This window comes from Nicotiana attenuata, chromosome 2, assembly GCF_001879085.1.
Source record: "Nicotiana attenuata strain UT chromosome 2, NIATTr2, whole genome shotgun sequence".
NCBI classification, from domain to species: domain Eukaryota; kingdom Viridiplantae; phylum Streptophyta; class Magnoliopsida; order Solanales; family Solanaceae; genus Nicotiana; species Nicotiana attenuata.
The window spans coordinates 19004461-19011872 of NC_031990.1; the positions used below are offsets into that span (position 1 = coordinate 19004461).

Consider the following 7412-nt stretch of genomic DNA (forward strand, 5'->3'; position numbering starts at 1 on the left):
GCATATACACGCATATATAAGCATTTCCTAAGAGTTTTGGTATTTTTTAAGTTCTTAAAATCAATTTATTGTCTATTTTAACAGTACAAAATCCAATAATTATTCCCAAAATTATCATTTTTGTGAATAACTTATTTTATTCTCATATTTACACCAAATATAATTAAGGTAATTTTTTGTATATTTTTACAAATTTATTTGGTATTTTTAAAGCTAATTGCATATAAAGGCAATTATAGCCTATTTTACGATTAATAGTGTTTTATAATTGTAAAATTAGTTCTAATAATTTTAAATTAATACATATGTATTATTAATTGGTTCAGCATCTTCAATTTTCTTTTAAAATTATTTTCACTATTTTTATAAAATAAAAGGGAAAAACTGGCTATTTAAAATGTAGTCCCATTTCGTTTCAATTGCAGCCCCAATTCCATTTCAATTTTAGCCTTAATTTTGGCCCAATCCGCCCCCAAATCAAAACGACCCAATTTGATTTCTCACCCGACCCCTGACCCAATTGCTAAACCCGCCCGGGGTTCTTTTAAATCCAGGCCGTTGATCCTTTTGATCAATGGCCACAAATGATTCTTTCCTTTTTAATTCCACATGACCTAACCCTAATCCCCATTTCTCTTCGACAGCCACCTTCGAACTCTCTTCTCTCTCAAACGCTCTCAAACACTCAAACCCTAATCGCCTCCCTCGTCTTCTCCGACCATTATCTCGCCGGAGTCCATGGCTTTTCAGGCCATGGACGACCTGTGCTCACCTTCCTTCACCCCTAAACCATGGGTGTTCGAGATTTCGAGGTCTGACCTCGACGGCGTCCGTTCAGATCCCCTGCAGATCTGTGTTCTGTGGCCTGTCCGGCCCCATTCCGACGTATTCGAGCTTTAGAAGCCTAGTCATGGCCGTCTCTGACTCAAGACCAGACCTCTTCCAAGCCTTCTCATTATTTCAGAGAAACCCTATGGCTATTCGAGGTTCCTTCCTCTTTTATTTGCTTAGATCTATGGTGGATCTGTGCTATATTCAATGTTTTAAAGCTTTTCCCCAATTTTCTTTTCAAAATTAGTCTGTTTCAACTTAGGGTTTTTGAAAAATCTTAAAACGACTTCTGACTTTTCTTCTTTTCTTTTCTTTGTGTGAATCTGTCTATGCCGTGTTCTTGTGTTCTTTCCTCGCATGTCTGCTCCTATGTTCTTATGTTTTGCCATATTATGCATGTTCTTCTATTTTTTGTGTTATGTTCTTTCTTCTACCGGGCTCTATAAGCATGCTTTACATGTCTGTCTCGTATGTTTCTTTACTGTATTTTACTAAGCTTCTAATTCTTGTTTGCCTTTACTGGACTTTTGTTTGAACTCTAAGCAGGTTCCGTCTACTGTTTTTCCTAAACCTGTATCGCTTTTTCTCTCCTGAGCATGTTTGAGTGCCATGTTTTACCTAAATGTATTCCCTGTGTTTCAAACTTGCTGCTCTCTCTGTTTGTTTTCTCATAAGTCTCTGAAAGAGACTACTGAGCCTATTCTATTTGTTGTTTTCTCGTCTATGCATCTGATTCGAGTCAGAAACCCTAGTATTTAGGGTTTTTGGCAGGCTTGAGTTTGTGTTTGGTCTAGGGTTCCATTCAGAACCCTTGACTCTCTTTCAGGCTCATTCTGAGTCTACGAACCTAACCTTCTTGGTCACTCTGATTTCTTGCTAGTTTTACGACAACTCTCTCTTGTCTCACATGTCTGTATGCTTTTATATGACAAATTCTCTTCTTTCAAAAGGCCTTTGGCCAGCTTGTGATTGATTCCGAGTTCCTTTTTAAAAGGTTTTGTACTGTTGATTTTCTTTAAATTAAACCCCTTCTTACCTTTTCTGGTTGGATTCATTCACAGTAAGATTCGAACCCTGATTTTACTGGCTGTTGATTGATTGTCTTTCCTTGTTCTTCCCAAATCGTGTGCTACTAGACTATTTCCTTAAATAAACTGCTGTGTATTTGTCCGTATTACACTGCTTTAGAAAAGATTTTTTAAACGAAACCTTTCCTTATTTATTTTGCCCGTTTGAATCAAATCCCTTAACCAAAGGGAAACAGCTTGTGATTGATTTCAAAACTATTCTCTTACCTTTTTTCTTACTCATCTTCTGCACTATAAAAGGGGATTTTTTACAGAGGCTTTTCACGGACTTTCCTACATATAGGAACACAGAACACCATCTGAGTTCACAATTCAATTTCACTTAAAACTCTCTCTTTTGATACTTGTGCTGCTGTGGACTGTGTTTACTTTACTTTCTTCTGCACTTCTTTTGCTTCTCTAGTGGTATGTCTCAGTTAGTTTACATGCCTCAACAACAATGTGTTTAATTCTGCCTATTTCCTTTAGTTGATATTTGTTTCCCTCTCCTTTATATTTTTGTATTTAAGTTATGTGTGTAATCAATTGTTTGTCATGAATTTGATACTCTGTGAATCCCCTTTACCCTTTTACCCCTTTGTATGTGAGTTTATTGTTCAGGGCATAGCAGCAGCCCAATATTGCTGTCTATGATCCCGAACTGGGTTCATTGAACTCCTTAACTCAATCAATTCCCAGTTCCCATTCTCCCCATTATGTGCTTGAGCCTTGACTTAGGTCTGATAGTGTCCTAATCACTATCCAGACCTTTGTCTGACCATCAAAAGGTCTGCTCCTAACTTGTTCATCTAGCAAGTGGTCAAGGGTGTGCCAGCCTGCCTTATGGCTAGGTATGACCACCACTTGTCATGGCCCCCTTAATTCCCTTTCACTTTGCACTTACTCCTAGCTATAAGTTCTGCCCCTCTCTTGCAAGCCATGCTTTGGGACCCCTGAGCTCCCTCTGAACTTGGATGCCTGAGGGCTGGCTATTCCACACTGCACCATCCTGTTCATAATGGCATCCTGGGTGTAAGCAATGCCTGGAATCCCTGAGGTTCCTTGAAACTTTGAAACACCCTGGATAATGAGAAGGCTTTGGAGATCTGGACCCCGGAGTTGGTTAAATACATATTATTGGACATTAAGATTGAATTAGGCCGCTTGGATCTAGCTGTTAGTTTTTGATGTATTTTTATTATTTCAGTTGATTCATTGGGTTGTAATAACTTGTATAGAACTCGGGGAATCTAGTAAAAGGGTGTGGGAGGGTTTTTACTTTCTTGCATCAATAAAGGGTAGATATCATGACTTTAGGACTTTAATTTTTCTACTAGAAATACTGCACATAAGATGGTTCGATGTTTCTGATTCAAGTCACCTAGATACCATGCCTATAGGGTTTAACGTTTAATTATGATATAAGTCATCTAGAAATCCTGCCTATAGGACCTTAACGTTCATGTAATAGTGCATATAGAAATCATGCCTATAGGGAATGCATATGCATTAGGCAAACTGTAGGGTAATCAAATAATTACCTCTTCTTACCAGTTCTTAACAGACTTTTTTTAATCAGATATAGATATCATAGGAATCCGCATCAATTTCGTCCGACTCTTCTTAAGAAATAACAATCCGTTAACTGGCCTCTAATGTCATAATGTTTTCAGCCTCAATCTTTTGACAAAAACTCTTTTGAATCAGTATACATTTGAGTCCTTCAAATCAGCACCTCTTCTGAAATGGTTTCTTTCTAAAATTCTGCCTAAACATTTTCCAACTAAGTTTTGGTCTTCCTGAAATTGTCTTTAAAACAGTTCTGCAGTTTACTCTTTCCTTAAGTATTTCTGACTCTGGAACTCCTTTTATGGTTTATACTCATGATTCTCTTAAAACTTATTTCTAAACTGACTACAGTCTGTACTTTCCGGCATTAGACCACTTTTCTAGAACCAGTACTTTCTAAATCACTCGCTTAAAATACCTTAAGTTCTGACAATTGGATCCAAGTTGCCTAATGTGGGCTTCCTGTCTAAACGTATGTATCGAACCAGTCCGCTCGCTGCTTAATTTTTAATTTTAAAGACCAAACCAGTATGTGTAAGGGCATGCTAAACTAGATGTTATCTGATTTACGGGGTTTATGTGAGCCTTACCTGTTTGTCTGTTCATTCCCCCTACTTGTTACTTTTTTTTGAATGTCGATTAGAATTTTTGTCCTTTAAACTCTATAAAGGCCCCCATCCCTTTCTTCCCCTTTTAGGATTAGAAGTCCTAATGCCCCGGTACTGATAGCTTGGGATGGGTAATAGCATGCAATAGGCAAACGATACCATTCCGCGCTTCAATACCTTAACGGGGTGGGAAAGGGTAGACATGGAGATGATGATTACACGATAACACTATGCGTACAATTGAGTACCAGTGTTGTGCGAATGATCCATGTAATATATAAACCCAGGACCCCCCTCCCTCTTTATTAGTTTAACAATTTTCTGAATCTTAAAAAAAAAACTGTTGCACTTTCGACTTCTGTTTTTCACATAATTTTCAGATTGTTCGCACTAAGTACTTGACTTCTTCCTACTTGCACTTTTAACTAAACTGCTCCTTCCCTAAAATTCAGCACTTTTTTAAACCTTTTGTGCTCCTTATTTGTAATAATTTTCTCGTATTTGCAATGCTTTCTTGTTTACTTGTTTGTTTGCATTCAAAGTCATAATTGTAGCATGGCCGGGAACCACACTAGTGGATCTTGAGGGGTTCCTAACACCTTCCCCTCGAGATAATTTCTAGCCCTTACCCAAACTCTGGTTCTTCATCTCAAATTCTTCCTTAAAGTGTCCTAATGCACTATAATCATTAGGTGGCGACTCTTCAAACTCCAAAAAACCCAATTCACGCAAGGGAATAGAGTTGTCCTCCCGAATGTCGTGAACCCGATTTCCGCGAGGAAAAAGGGGGCGTCGACAGCATGGCGACTCTGCTGGGGATTCTTTAGGATTTTACCATTTCATGTTATATGTGACTTTATTGTTTTCTTTTATTGCTTTTGTTTAATGCCTTTATTTGAAACTGACTTGTTTCTTTTGTTTCTTTTTCTTTAATTACTTTCATTTACCGCTTTCCATCAATACNCCGCTTTTCCCGTCAATGTTGTTGTAATTTTGAGCAATTATTGTAAACTTTATTGTATGAACGTGAAAATACATGTCAATTTGTTTCATTCTTGTAAACTGCATCTTCTACATCATATTCCACTCGTGCCAAACAAATACTATAGCAACGCTTATAATGAGTTGTTGCGCTCTTCCAATACTATCACCCCCTAAATTTGGCAAAGGCATATTTGCGGTAAAACCAGTCGATCAGCGGTGCAGTCGACGGTTCCGTGCCTTTCCCTCTTGACTTGTCCGCTCAAGGGTACCTTGTCTAATACCCCAATAGAAACCTTACTCTGTTTAAACTGTACATGCATCATGGTCAAACCTAGCCGAGTCAGTTAGCTGTCCACATAATGACTCATTAGGATAGCCTTGTCCAAAGTCCACCGGGTTTCCTTGAAACCCAAACGGACACCTCCATGTTTTGTGCATTTATTTGGAGAACTAAATGCTTGCTATGCTAGTTATTGATTTAAATAGTCGAGTCCGGCGGGGGTGAGGGACTAACACTTTGTTTTGCAGAAAATGAGGCACGAAGTCCCCAGATTCGGCATGGTAACCAACATTCACCCAAGGTTGCTAAGCTGGTGGGAAGACCTTCACTGCCAGAATGCCGAGGGAAGCGAAGGGGGACACTTGGCTAGAGCTTACTTGCTGCTGGGACTGCGTGAGCTGATGAAGCTGTTCGATGGAGCTAAAACCGAGTCTGGGGAAGGTCCTTCTGGGACCAAGTAGTTAGGAGTCTTTCTTTTGTTGTAATGTAATAAGGCCCACGACCATTAGTAACATTTTATTTTCCGCAATTTTAGCGTCATTTTGGGATTCGTCTTATTTTTATCAATAAAATGAGGCATTTAGCATTATAAGTTCTCCAAATCAACTTGTCGCTAGGCCTACCTCGGGCACAACTAGGCACCCAAATTAGGACACGATTTATATTCTAGCACTATGTGTTTAAATATCGCAACGATTTCTCCTCATAATCTTTACTAACTTGTTACCTTTTTGTTTTTACTTTTTGTTTTATTCCCCTTCCCCAAAGGTTAGTTCGTGCACTCTAGCATGATCATCTTAAGCAGAAGGGCACATCTCAATAACTGGACTATCAGAACCACCAGGGCCCGGAAGGCTTCGGGGTAGCAAGGCTAAACAAAAGCACCATGCATTTCATTTTTAGCTCACTCTACTAGTTGATTTTCTTTCGGCACATTCTGTTATTTCGAAAAAGAGCTCCGATGTTTCAAACAATTACAGATTCAATCAAAGCATTTCATTTTATCATATATATCTCGCTTATTATTTTCTCCATCATTTACTCTATTTTATACAGCATTACTATTACTTATCTTGACGATGAACCAACGACTGTGACTTGCAACAAAACAACGCGACAAAAGGACGTAGATTCAGAAGAAGATGAAATACCTGAAGAGGTCGTTAGAGAGGTTGAGAATTTTGAGAACAGACCTAAGTCCAACCTGGAAGAAACTGAGGTCATTAATTTGGGAGATACAGAGAACGTCAAAGAAACTCGCATCAGTGTTCACCTGTCACCATCAAAAAAGGAAGAATATACGGAATTTTTGAAAGGGTATGAGGACATATTTGCCTGGTCGTATGATGATATGACTGGCCTCAACACATCCATTGTAGCTCATAAACTGCCAACAGACCCGACTTGTCCGCCAGTAAAGCAGAAGCTTAGGAAATTCAAACCCGACATGAGTTTGAAAATCAAAGAAGAGGTCACTAAGCAAGTCAAAGCCAAGGTTCTCAGGGTAGTGGAATATCCGACATGGTTAGCCAACATCGTGCCAGTACCAAAGAAGGACGGGAAGATCAGAATCTGTGTCGACTACCGGGATCTCAACCGGACCAGTCCCAAAGACGACTTCCCATTGCCAAACATACACATTCTCATCGACAACTGTGCCAAGCATGAGTTGTAGTCTTTTGTTGATTGTTTCGCCGGGTATCATCAGATATGGATGGATGAGGAGGATGCAGAGAAAACGGCTTTCATCACGCCGTGGGGAATGTATTGCTACAAAATGATGCCATTTGGGTTGAAGAATGCTGGCGCCACCTACATGAGAGCCATGACTACTATCTTTCACGACATGATATACAAGAAGATCGAAGTATATGTGGACGACGTCATCGTCAAATCCAAGAAAGCCGTTGATCATATGGAAGATCTGAGAAAATTCTTCAACAGACTGAGAAGGTACAATCTGAAATTGAATCCTGCCAAATGTGCATCTGGGTTCCTGCCGGAAAACTGCTGGGTTTCATCGTAAGCCGTCGAGGAATAGAATTGGACCCATCAAAGATCAAAGCCATCCAA

The 7412-nt window shown here is 39.3% G+C and overlaps 1 pseudogene; it reads left to right on the top strand.

Moving 5' to 3' along the window:
- LOC109222860 overlaps positions 6553-7412 on the top strand; it is an 8827-nt pseudogene continuing 7967 nt past the window's right edge.